Below are 14067 nucleotides of genomic sequence, written 5' to 3' on the forward strand. Positions count from 1 at the left end.
AGCATAAATTACCTCTTATTTTCTTTAAACATTTTGATTTGGCCTTGTTGCCACAACAAAATATGGTAAGATAAATTGTTAGACTTTGAAAATAAAGAAAAATACATTACAACAAGAATATATACTTTCTGAGCTGTGATATGAGTCTTCAGCGTTGAAACTACAGCTATTCAGAAATAATAATAAACCCTGTAACCTAATTCTTTCTATACTAAATAACAGAGCCTTTAGCAGTAAAAGAAAAACTTCGTTTTAACAATTAGTTATTAAACAAATAAAGAAAAAGCTCTAAAGCTTAATCATATTTGAACAGACCGCCCATCTATTCTGATCGCATTAGCAATTTGAATTTCCCTCTGAGATCATTACACTATCTATTTAGACCTTGTTTATTTACATGAATTTGTTAATTAGGATGGTCTGAGCGTCGGTTTGAAAGGTGCAGTCACAGAGAAACAAAGCACATATAATTTCCTTTTATTAAAGATGGTCCAGTGTTTCTGCAAAAGGAGTTAAAGAACCCTCTGAAGCTACTTCCCATCACATTTTAAAGAAGACCAGACCCATCTGTGTTTAGTTTGACTTGAAATGAAGTCACTTTGATAATCAGTATAGGAGTAAAATACATCTATAATTTTAAAATAAACTCTAATGAGACCTGGAGGGTTGAACAAAAGTCAGTTGGAAACTGTCAACACAAAGTAATAAAGTGTATTTCACACCTAACAATAAAGGTGCAGATCATTACTAAATTAGGCAACAAAAGTTTCCTGGAACTCCAAGTAAATTACGTATTTGACCTTCTTACAAGATGTATTTTTAGACCAGCCACCTGGTGCTTACCTCTGCAGGAACAAAAGGGAATAAATGTAAACAGGGAGAAGCAGAGGAGGGAGATGTTCGTTGCCCCCCTTCACTGTCAGGATAGCTGGAGTCAGTGCTTACTCAGCACACCAGTCCCAGCTCCTCTCTGCTCGCTTTACAGCCTGGCTGGTATCGGAAAACACAAGTGGGAGGGTTTATGTAAACTATCCCTTCCATCACGATGTCCTCTGGGGCAAATTCAGCCCTTTTTATATCAACATTAATGGGAGAAAAACAGTACACTGTGCTGCATAAAGTCTGTTTATTGTGAACTCAATCGTAACGTGCTAATTCAAACAAAAGCATTTTAAAATTTACCGCAGGATTACGCATCTGAAAATGTGATTTGTGAAGCCGAGTTGAAAATATCCAGTTTACTATCTTCAATTATGTCTCAGACCATAAATTTGAGGTTTCCATCTGGTTCCCCAAAAGCCTGGGTACTCAGCCAGGTCCAGAGTGTCATTGACCTCCCCGATGAAAGATTTGACTGGCTGAGACTTTAAATCAACCTTTATCTGCCTCCAAACAGACGCGTGTGTACGCAGTAGTTGGCTGCCGCTCTCATGGACAATAACAAAATAAATCCCAGCTCTTCAGATCCTCCAGCATCCAGCCGTTATTTATTTGTAGCAGAGTAAAAGCCATGTCCTGATTCTTTTTTTTTTTCTAACCAGGAAATATGATGAAATATACTGTTTTTATTTTAATATGGAGGCCAAGTCTGGATTAGAGTAGGATTGCATGTAGTGTTGTTTTGTTTTTTGCTTTTGTTTTTTTCATTAGGCCTACACACTTGTTTCCAGTCTGAGGCTTAATGCTTTCATATTTGCACATCATGGTGTTTTTATACTTCATAAAAATGCTAACCAGGCCTATGAGAAGAGAGCAAAGCAGCTCTGACCTTTAGCTTCGTATTACCCCGGCATTGGCTGCTCATTAGATCACAGAAGCCATTAAAATACCGATAAACGGCTGGCTGATGCCCCAGCGGACGTAGTAAGGTGTGGTTTCAGCTGCAGGTTGGATGTGAAGAGGTTCCTTGTGTGAGAAAGTCAATTAAAGAGATTGTTGAGTGACATGGGGGATTCATAAGAATTTCATCTGCTGAACTTCAAGGCCTGATTTATTGTCCAGGCACGATTTTTTCAGTAATTAGTAATATTGCAGCCTAAAGGTGCCCGCCCTTCACAGATAGCTGCTGCAGAGTCAGTACCGTGTCTGACCATGTGAGGTCAGTGTGGTACTGCAGTGCTTACCAGCACAACTGGATTCAGTTTAAAATCTGCAGTGCTCACCTCTTCTGTTTTTTTGCTTTTCTTACCAATGCAACCACAAAACCTCTGTTTAGGACTACTATTAAAACATCATTAAGCTTCACTCTAAAAAGCAAAGGGTACGGTTTAACAGGAAAACATAATCATGGTGTCCCCCTTGTTTGAACGTATTCATCAGATTCTTTCGTTTTTGGATCAATAAAGGAGCGGCGTGATAAATGGATAGAGGTTCTCTGAGTGTTAGATCTGGCTCCTTTTTGCAGTTTCTCAGTTGCTGCATTTTTGATTGATTAAAACTATTGATTCGGCCTCCCAAAGCAGCCGGACTAAAATCAGCCTGTATCTACCACGACCAGATACTCAAGACAATGGGAGCCTTTTGGCCAAATGCAGAGAGCCTGAGTGTTGGTGGCTGTATGGCCACTAGCGCAAATTAATGAGTGGAAGAGATGGAGTCAGAACGAAACACAAAATCCAAGCCATCCGTCTTTTTTTTTCCAACCTGGTTATGCAGGAGAGGAATCCCGTATCTCTGCTCACACCCGGCCTACACAGTAATTACTCAACGCCGTGGGAGTGCGCCCAACTTTTATGCTGCTTTCGAGAAGCCACTGCCCGCCTGGTTCTTTGTTATCAGCACAGGCAGACTCTCCTGTAGCCCGGGTGGTGTCCAAAGTGCCCCCTCAGACAGGAACTTAGCCTCGTTGACAAGTTCATACTCACCACAGATTCATTTAGAGGGGAGGCAGGTTAGTAGTGTGGGTTGTTCCCAAAAAAATTATAATTTAATCAGAAGTCTTTGGGTTTACATATACCATCTTTTTCATTTTCTGCACAACTTTTAACGCAAACCCCCAAAATGGTTCAGTCTTCACTTCTTGAAACAAGAGAAGGAAAGGCGCTTTGGAATTTCAAAAACAAAATGCCGTGACATTTCTTGACTTCTGTGACAGCCTAATGTGACATCTTGTTATATTAAACACATTGCTTGATAGGTTTTTATTTATCTGGTTTGATATGTTCAGACAGGAGAGTTGCTCATTGTTCGAGTTTTATGACACTTTTTATGGTAGAGCAACAGATATGCATGTTCTCTAGAAAGTGTATTTTAAATTTTTAAAAAAATTATATATATATATATATATATATGTATATATATTCTCAGTCTCACCACCCTCAGCTGAACTTTAGCTTGTTTTTCAAAGAGGCATGTGTGTGTTATAGGTGTGAGTTAAAATACCTCTTCTTATACACAGAAGTAACCGTGTGTGTGCAACCAGAGTTAAACTCGTCACTGCAAACATGGCTTTTAAAACCAAAATCATTACCCACGTTTAGGACTGAGTTGGACAACGGGCTACTCTGTAGTTCGTAGCTTATCCCGCTCCCTTTATATCAGTAAACACGCATCATCTGTTTGACTTTTAGCAGAAAGTGTCTGAATCAATACATGTTTGTGACTCTTCTTCTTGTCTGTCTCCTCCTTTGGTGGGGAGGGTGGTGTGAAAGCTGTCGGGACATGAGAGGCTACAGGTTTCCACTGACGTTAACATGAGGATCATGGGAAAACAAAAAGAAGCTGTCAAAGAAAACAACCGGCAGCAACAAAACACCTTTTCTGCTTTCCGTCCAGCCGTGATTCGCGGCGGGCGGAGAATCCAGAGTTTTTTTTGTGTTGTAATCTGGGTGACAGGGGAGCTTATTAATTCTGCCAGGACAAATGAGAGCTATACGTGTTTGTTTGGGAGGGAGGTGCACCGAGATGCTGAGCTAGCAGAGCGAGCTGCTTGACAGCGCAGCACTTTTTGCCTGGAAATAGGCGGGGGGGATTTGGAGACGTGAAATGTATCAAGAGAGACAGTCAGGTGCAGGCTGCAGCGGCAACCTGCAGTCCGTCAAACCTGCAGCCATACGTGCTCTGTTAAGCCTCTGCTTGTTCTTCCTCTGCAGATACGGAGCGTGTGTGTGTGTGTGTGTGTGAAGGCTCAGCGCACACACATTCACACAGCACTCACGCTCCACAGGCGTTTTATTTCGGCTTTATTCCCCTGCAGCCTGTGTCACCTGCTTTCACATGTCTGTCATTATAAAAGCTGGTTATTAAAGGCTGATTCAGCTCCTTCCTGCAGATGTGACACCTGTCTCATCACCCACCAGAATGAGCCTCATTGTTTCCATAGAGGTGCACTGTGTGTGTGTGGACCTGCCCACACATGAACAAATAAAGCCAGTGTCCCCCCCTCCCCCCCCCCTCCTGATAGTTAGCAGAAGCTAGCTGATAATTAGCCTTGAAGGCCTCCTGGTTGTCTGCCTGTTTGTTTACGACGGTAAGAAACAGATTCCCGCCTGAGAGTCGGAGGCGTCACTGAAGAGTGTGCTCAAGAGACGGAGCAGACGGTGTCACATTAGGAAGATAGGAAATTCCTGACTCACCAGAATCATCCAGGAGCAGGGGGGGAGGGAGAGGAGGGTTGGGCACGTTCATAAATATTGTGGTAGTCCAAGCAAACCTGGTGGGTTTTTTGTTTTTTTGCGCTTTTCTTTTTAGCAACCTAAAGATTAATGGGTTGTCAAACATGCCACAACTGCTTCCTCTGTTTTTAAGTTTTCAGGGAAACTAGTTTTCCTGTGAAAAAGAATCTAAAACATTTATGTATTGTTGGACAAATGTATATATAAGCACCACCAAGAGTCAAGTGTAAGGGAATTGTCAAAAATCGTCTTTCTTCTTCTTTACAAATTTCTCATACTCTTCACCCACCCCTTTTATTCTTGAACACTAAAGGTTATTGTGCTTTTTTGACCTTTTATCCAATTACAACAGACTTTCCTACTGACCTTTCCTGACTACAGATTAGACTTCTCAGGCAGTAGTTATTAATCAAAGTGTGTTTCTGAAACACATTTTAGAAACAACCTTCATTCACCAAAGTGCTGTGCAACGTTTAAAATATAAAAGAAAAGTAGGTGAGCTAAAATACCACATAAAACAAAAGAATTTAAGACCAATTAAATAAACTTTCACAGTAAAATCAAGAAATGTTGAGCCGTATCACAGTGCAACATTAGACTTCTTTAAGCTTCAAATAACTAATTAAAACTAAACATATGAAAAAATGCACTTTTAAATAAACAGCAAGGTAAGGATTGGGTGAGTCAATGAAAATCAACACATGAAAAAAGTTCTCTCAATTCTAGGTTTTGTTTTGTTGAGAAAATGTCCCATTTGTTTACATGGAGGGGCGGGACTTAAAGCTTGTGCTGCAGCCGGCCACTAGGGGGCGCTCGTCCTTTGTGGCTTCAGCTTCTGGCTTCCGATCCTGTCTCTTGTCATAATACATCCCAGTGGTCCTGTACAGGTGTAATGCGGTCCTGCTTTTTCTTTCCTGCCAGTAATCTCTACATCAGACGTTTATTTTAGCAGAATAAACTTCAAAACAAATTAATATTTTTTCAGTCCAATTTTCAAGAGTGAAATTTAACAAATTCTAGGTGAATATTTCTACTTAATATAACTTTCTCAATAGTTTTCATAATGTTATCAATTAGAACAGTTTTTTTTTAATGAGCTAATATCAAGGTATTTTAAAAAGTAAGCAATGTTTTTTTTACAAATTTATGTTCTTTTCTCTCCAAAATACTGTATACTCTATTTATTGTGTGACTTCTTAGGGATGGTTTCTTGATGTGAATAAGTTCTGTTTTAGCCTCCTGAGACCCTGCATCCACATACGAGGCACCAAAGAGAAAGCTTGGGTCTCTAGAGGTTAAAGGGAAAACCTTAGGTCCTCGTACTGATGTAATGAAAGCCCTTCTTTGTTTTCAAAAGTCATAATTACTCAAAAGCATTTTAAAACAAACCAAATAGTTCAGGCTAAACAAACCACAGCAGTTTAAAACCCACAAAAAATGACTGCAATGTTAAATTTAGAATCAGAGTAAAAGCAGGCTTCGTGTTGTCTCCACCAGCAGACGTGTGAAGCTCCGCTCCACGCCTGACGGGTCTCGGTTTCCCGACTCTTCGGACTCTGCACCGCGGCGTGTTTTGGTTGTGTGCAGGGAGTTCGTAGCGGCTCCACGTTAGACTGCAAGCTGAGATGCTGGCGAGGCCTCGCTGACTGAGCAGCTGCCGCCGCACATCAGCAGGCTAATGTAATTTGATATAAACAGTTTGTAACCGTTTTAAACTCGTGTTTCATTTTAGGTTGCGTGCGTGCTGACATGTACCGCCGCAGCTAGAACCGTTTAACTCTTCCAAATGGGTTTTTTACACAACATCTCGTCTCGCTGTGAACTCGGATAAATTAAGTTTTAACAGAGAATACTGGGTTTATTCTTGGGAAAGCCAAATAACTCTTTGAAAGATCTACAGCAAACAGTGTTTGCAGCTGCAGAATAATAGTAGAAAAACAAACTTCCTGTTGAACTTTAAGATCATTTCCTGACCTCTGCTGTCCAAAAACTCTTCTGATGAACTACATAAATCCATCTGTTTGCCCCTCTATGGTAAATCTAAATAAAAAAACGTATTTTCAACATACTTGTTGAATTCGCTGTCCTGAAAGTCATGTAATCATGTAATTGCCTCTGTCTGTATGTGTGTGTGTGTTAGCAAAATAATCTCATGAGCCACTGGATGGATTTTAATGAAACTCTCACTGGATTTACAACTGATTAACTTTTGAATTCATCCCGATTCAAAGTGGCTGCCAAATGATTGTAGCAAACAAAGAAAGGCCTAACTCTGTCGTTTTTACAGATATTGACTAACAGATTGCGTGACATAAAACTTTAGCACTCAAGGAGGCAAGCCATCATTAGTCCTTCGAAGAATGCTATTTTTTTATTTCGATAGTTTAGGGTTCGGTATAAAGCAGGCTGATGGGAAAACCTGTTTTTCTCAGATGGTAACAGAAAAACTGAGCCAGCTTTCTGCTCAGGAGGAGCTCACCCCACAGTGTGTCTTTCCAACCATCCTCCTGTGACTTCTGCTAAGTGTGTGTGTGTGTGTGTAAGATTTTGTCAATTTCACCCACAAAGATTTCCGTACTACCTCCCTGATGGAGATTAAATATTCATGACCATGTTTATTAATGACCAGCAGGCATTTCTGCTCTGACACACACACACACACACACACACACAAGTACATCGTCTTTTATAATATTCTAATTCTTCTTCACAAACACACATATATAAACAGAAAATAAAAACCAAACCCCAAAATGCACATTGTCCTTATTTGATATTACACATCTGATGTGTGTGTGTGTGAGTGTGTGTATCTATGGATCCACTTTCATGTTAGATGAAAAACGAACAGATTTCCTGTCTCTCGGTCTCTCTGGACCGCCGGCCTGGTCCCTCTCAGGGGTGGAGGGATGGACTGAAGACCCTGCTGAGAACATCTGTGACGGCCGGTCCCAGCAGAGGCCGCGCTGACAGTCCTTATCCGCAGCAGATGTCACACCGCCGGCGTGTGTGAAAGAGGGAGAGCGTGTTTTAAGGGGTTTAAAAGTCCATGACCCAGAGAAGATGGAGAGGAAATGTTCTCCACACTCTCACACTTCCTGTCTCAGCTGCAGCAAGTCAGGTTTTTTTCAACTCTTAGAAATGTAATGGCATGTGAGTGATAGGGAAACATAGTACCAACATGCTATAAAAATTATTAATATAAAATAAAATCAGCGACATCACCAGGAGACCATTCATTTTTATGAAAGTAACGTTATTTATGTCCCTCCCTTGTACGCAGTGACTATCAGTCCTCCTCCAATGTGATAGAAAAACTCTGCACGCTTTGTCGCACGGACTCCGCAAATGAAATGACAAATGAGCAAAGAGTGGAGAAGCGCTGATGCTGCACTCCTCACATCCCACCATCTGAGCCTACAGCTCCTCTCTCCTTAGTCCCACTTTCCACCTTCTCCCTCGTTTTGCAGTCATTGTTCTTCCTCCCTTTACCCTTTGTTTCCCCTCTTTTCACCCTTTTTGTCTTATTTTATCTCCATCCTCTCCATTTTCCGTGCTCTGTTCTCTGTCCTACGCATATTTTATTTTATTTTTTTACTAAATCATGTCATATTCTGCTCTTACTCCCTGGTTACAGCATCCCAGGAAAGGTCATAAAACTAGCTTAAAATACAGTTTAAGATCTTTTCATCTCATTAAGGAGGCCGGAGAGCTGTAAATTAGTCTTGTAACAAAGGCAATTAAGTTTAAGAGACACCCTTTTAAGAGAATTACCAATTAGCTGGTCACTTTTATTAGTTTTTTCTAAGTGGTGCTTAAAGGCACCACTTGTTTTTTTTACAAAAACAAAGGGTTTGTTCTGTATGAATATAACATAAACCTTTAGTGGTACTTTTATATATGAAAATAAAGAAAAATTAATTAAAGAAAATATTGTTGAAGAGACTTTTATATATTGTAATATTAACTATTAAACTTGACTGTTTACTGTATATATGAAGTCAAATTAACTCACATATGATATTTGTAAAAAAGCTAAATAAATGGCCACTAATGTGAAGATGAGCTTAAGGAAAAAGAAATCTATCTTCATCAGTTTGCTAAAAGAGAAAAAAAAAAACAAGTTTGAGGAAAATTTTTAAAAAAAAAGAAAACAGACAGATCATAAACAGAAGTCACTAAAACTAAAAGTTCTGCTTTGTCTTCCAAGTGGACGAAAGAAAACGCTGCTGTTCAGGATAATATAATCCTAACTGTGAAACATGGCAGTGGTGGTGTCATGGTGTGGAGCTGCTTCTGTGTCAACACCATGATTGATGTTAACTTTTAAAGTTATCCGAATATTTCAGCTGAGGAAGGAGACAATGAGCCAGAGCCCTTGTGTTTCTGTCAAAGCATAAAAAAATCAAATCAGTCCAGAAGAAATGTGTGGAGAGAAATGATTCGTTTCTGTCAGGAAATGAATCAACATCCCAGTGCTGAAGTTCTAAATGAATGAATGAGACAGAATTCATCCAAACGGATGAGCAGAAGTTTTTTAAGTCACGTTCTCTTGGATTTTAATTTTAGATTTGGCTCATAATGTATATCTGATCTAACAACAAGTCCAGACTTTTAAGCCTCATTCTAATTCACTTCACCTTCACTGAAAGCAAAAAAAGCTGCAAGGATGATTTTGTTTTTGTTGCTGTTGTTGTTTTTGTTTTTCGCATCTAACCACCAGCTTCTATGCTAAAAAATGTGCATGTAATGTATTTAAAATAATTTCTGATTTCAGTAAATGACACAGAGTGGGCGATTAAAAGCTAACAATCAGTGAATTACTCACTACTTGCCCAAAAAATGATTTCTCTGCCTCCAACTTTGACAAATCTCTTTATTTTAAATATTTACTTATTAGGTTTAAAGTAATAATGCAAAAAAATGAGGCATTTTCTTTAAAGCTTTAGCAAAGGGGCCTTTAAGAACCAAATGAATCTTTCAGGGGTTTCTGCGTTCCTGAGCCATGCAGCAGTTTCTCATTTTCCCCAGACGGTAACTTAGGGATAATGCTCTGATACGCCTATTCAAAACAGGACTGAATATTGTTATATTTTCAGCTAGGCATTTTTTAAGAAATAGTTTGAGGATTAAGAGCTTTACCCAAATGGTTCCCATGACCACCAAATCGTCAGGTTTTCAACAACATGAAAACCTGTCTGGGATGTCCCGAGCATCCCTCCTCCTCGCAAAGCTCCAGTATCCTGTTAGACACAGCTCCGGGCTGTTAGCAGCAGAACTGAAAAGACACGAAGCTGTTCAAAGAGTGACACGAACCCTCCGTCATGGATTCTCACCATTGTTGCTTGTTGTCTTTAAATAAAACTCACTGAGTGTGGAGTGTAGGATTTTTTTCTTAATTAAAATGAGCATTTAGGCAAAAAGATGCAGTTGCCCAAAACACAACAGATACATGATTTCACATCCTGGATGGAAAGAGATGAACATTTTTGCACATATCCATTAGCCGCAATTAGCTGAAAGGTCTAATGGGTAAATCCAGAGAAAGGCAACACGATGTTGTTCAAATCAAACTCACCAGGTGATGCCTGCTGTTACATCACAGACACTAAGTGCTTTTCTATTTGCATTTGAGTTCAATTGTACAATTCAATTAACCTAAATGCTTGTATAAACTTCTCTCTTTAAAATACTTAATATAATATAAAAGTATAAAATAATACACATACTGTAGCACTCACTGTGTGAAGTGCTAAATGATAAACTAAAATCAGCTTCCATCTCCCGCTTTATAAACTAACTACACTGAAAAAGTGGAGAACTCAAAGCTTCCTTCTTATACATGAAAGGAGACATAAATAAATGTCCATAATCCTAAAGCTTAGACACAAACTTGGATATATAAGCTTACAAGAACAAAAACTAATCTAAAACTAATCCTGCAAACAAACACGAAGGTATATGCTTTCCAATAAGAGCTTTGAGTCACTAATTTCCTGTTTTATTTAAAACCTGAGCTGCAGAACGAGTGTGTGCTCAGACTTGATTTGGTTCTGTCTCTCAGCATCGGTTCTGGTAGGTGTTGATGTTGTGGCAGAGACCCAGAGCAGTGTGCGTGTTTCCAATTAGAAGACTGAAATGAGCAGATTTTAACAAGGCCATTTTAACAGCCGTGTTCTCTGCTCCCTCGCACATGGGTGTGAAAGTGTTGCTCAGTGGGGAGTCGGGCAAAAAATGGATGTGGGAACATTACCTTAGCCCGCTTGGCCGTGGAGCAATCACAGCCCTAATGGGGCAATGAGAATTTCCTTCTAACTCTTTGTCTCGGAGGCCTATAATATCTGAGCTGTAACTTCATTAAGAAGGGGGAAAAGAGTCATTTTGTGGTTGAAAATTGTTGCAATAAAGATTCATTCTCAAACTCTGTGCTCCATGTTGTTTGTGTCTGACTTGCCTGCCGAGTTTTTCAGTTTGTCTCCTCTCCTCTACTGAATTCCAATGAGCTGAATTTAGCCTCAGCGTATCCTGATGCGAATCACGTTAGACTTCAAAGTGAATGATTACATTTGGATTGTTGAAATCAGCTTTTATTGGTTATTTTTACTGAATGGAGCTTTTGATGTCGTACATGTTCAGTGGCTTGTTATGTTTAGATCTCACTTGACTCGGTTTAACCTAATGATGGTCAGATGTCTCTCTGTTTATGCTGTTTTCTCTTTCAGTGTGGTTGTAATCATTCAACCAGGACTTAAGGAATTTAAAGATGCTTATCCAGCTTCCTTACTCTGTAAAAACCAGGCTGTTCGGTACTAATGTTTTAGGGGGGCCCATGTATAAGCATTGAAGCACCCTTATTACTTCTCTGTTATCGTCCCTTTTGTCCTGTACCTCTTTGGACAACTTTGAAATAAAACATGCAAATTACACATCCCAGCGGTACGTCGTACAGTGAAGACTAAATTTGCAAAAAAGCTTAGAGAAAACAAATAATGGGAATCGATGGGGTTCTGGTGAAACAGATGAGAAAAACCAGCCCTCTGTGAAGCTCTACAGCTCAGCCATACCTCACAGTCGAAACACCATTCAGCTGACGATGTCACACTCCAACTTTTAATTTCTTTTCACAAAACACTTCAAGCTGGGCCTTAGACGCCTCCGAATGATTTCTGACTCGGCTGAGGTCGGCGGCGCTGCTCTGCCTCTGTGCCACCAAGCGAAGCAGTAACAGGTCGGGATGAATTATTTTGTCATGTTTTTAAACGATAAGAGGGAGACGTCTGTCACACGTTCAGCTGAGTTCTGCTCCACGCCTCCTTTGGTTCTGCAAAGCTCACTTCGTTTCTGAAAGCTCACATCTATGTGAGATGAGCCGGCTCGATGAAGAATTTGTGATCAATCAGTGGCAGCTTAAAGACGGACTTTGTGGCCATTTTGTTGAATTTTTTTTTATGCTTATGCAAATCATACATCCAAACATCGGCCTTTTTGTCTTCTTTGACCCAGTATGTCTCTCACTGCTGTACGACCCATATTGTTTTCATTAATCTCCCCGGGTTACGGAGAGCCAGGCTTCCAGAATATTCACTTTAAATTGATTTTCAACCATTAATCTTCTGCCGCTCACAGTTCGAGATTTCCTTTTAATCTGACTTATCGTTTTCACGCAGCGAATGTGTCTTTGAGGCTTGCTTTTCAGTCTGTGTTTCTGCCTGTCTCTCATCTTAGCAATCAGAGAGTGAAAGACACAGGTGTGTGGTTACCATGGTGACCAAAGGGAGCCACTGACAGCAGCTTTTTTTAAATGTAGGTTCTCTTGGCGCATTTTAAGCTCACATATCAAAATTGAGGCATTTTTTTCTGAACTTAGATTCTTACAAATTTCTTACAAAGAAGCTGCTTTGGCACCCTTTATCATTTCTAAAGACATTTTCTAATTTAATATTATTATACTTCAAGTTAATCTTTCTTTCATTTTCTCTGCTTTATGATAAATATATATATTTTTTTAAAGTACAAACTGAGTTTCATGTTCTCTTGTGTGCAATTTTGGACAAATAATTGATCTTTTGAATTTCCTCTCTTCGTGTTTGGACATGATTTGGTGCATCAGACTTATAGTGCCCTGATGGCAACACAAACATGGTATGACAGTTCTTAAAGAGTCATTTCCTGTTCAAACTGAAGTAGGTGGATGTTGTTTCCTGGGTGTAATCTCTAACAAAGAAGACATAAAAAGCTGAGGTTTCCCCATAAAGCTCTGCAGCACGAAGGGATTTGGTAGAATGATAAAACAGATTTCACAGCAGATGCTCATGTGTGTCTGCAAAGCTTATCTGAGCGAGATAAACGCTGAGTTTTACCGAAAAAAAATGGTCTTCGTTGGAAACTGACAGGACACATCATCACCCTGCTGTCATTTCTCCAACATCAAATGTTGATTTTACAGGGAATTAAACAAAGTCTGCAATCCTGCTGTAAAGAAATACCAAAAAGAGACACAGGAAGAATTTTCTGTGAAGGGATTTACGACCCCTGGCTGATTCCAAAGATTCTAAATTGCAAAATTAAATTGTGAATTTTAATGCGCATAAAGAGGCTCCACTGAAATGAAGTGGTGTGACGAGGACATCATTCACATTAATGCTCTCACGCATTATTCTCACCTAATGTTTCAGACTGATTAGTTCACAGCGAGCCATTCTCATGGTAAATCATGACACAGGCATAAAACAGAGTTCTGTTAATCATGCAGACGGGTCATTTTTATAGAGACATCCATCAAAGTAATGTATTTTAGAGTAAGATTTCTGTTGTGCTTGCACTGTATTTGTTTTTGTTTTTTTGCCGATTTAAGTGCTCTAAAGTTTCTAATTAGCCATTTAAAGCCTTTCTGCACATACAGGGACGACAAAAGACTATTTCAAGTCACCACCCGGTCACACCCTTGTGATACTTTCCTAGCCTAAAACTCAAGCAATCAGTTGCCCAGCCTCCTCCTCTGCCTGCTGTCTGCTGCTCTCTTTGTGCTTTCAGTGATGACATATCTGTGTGGCAGGCAGACGATGCAGTGTGTGCAGGACAAATCCATCACGAATGTGGTTTCTTTTTTTTTAATACTTTATTTATAATTTTTCAAATACAACTTTTTTTGACACAAACAGCCAAGGAAGACAAATATCAAAACAAAATAAAAAAAAAGACTAACACTAAAAACAAAAATGAACAAGACCAACCACTCAGAATAGTCCGTCAGCATACTGGTAAAGTAATAAAAGAAGATAAGAATGTATCCATCAATCCAACATGTGTAATCAAGCACGAGACAGAGTCAAAAGTGACAACAGGCAGTTCAGGAGACAACGTGTCTCAAACCGTGCATCACAAAGCAACAAAACATTAATTACAGGTGAAAGTAGAAGAGAATAAAAATAATATATATATATATATATATATA

The 14067-nt window shown here is 39.5% G+C and overlaps 1 protein-coding gene across 1 annotated transcript in view; it reads left to right on the top strand.

Moving 5' to 3' along the window:
- Positions 1 to 14067, top strand: part of tiam2a (TIAM Rac1 associated GEF 2a) — an 84360-nt gene that overhangs the window by 1696 nt on the left and 68597 nt on the right. The gene's annotated exons all lie outside the window — the stretch shown is intronic.

The sequence above is a fragment of the Kryptolebias marmoratus genome, linkage group LG10 (genome assembly GCF_001649575.2).
Source record: "Kryptolebias marmoratus isolate JLee-2015 linkage group LG10, ASM164957v2, whole genome shotgun sequence".
NCBI classification, from domain to species: Eukaryota; Metazoa; Chordata; class Actinopteri; order Cyprinodontiformes; family Rivulidae; genus Kryptolebias; species Kryptolebias marmoratus.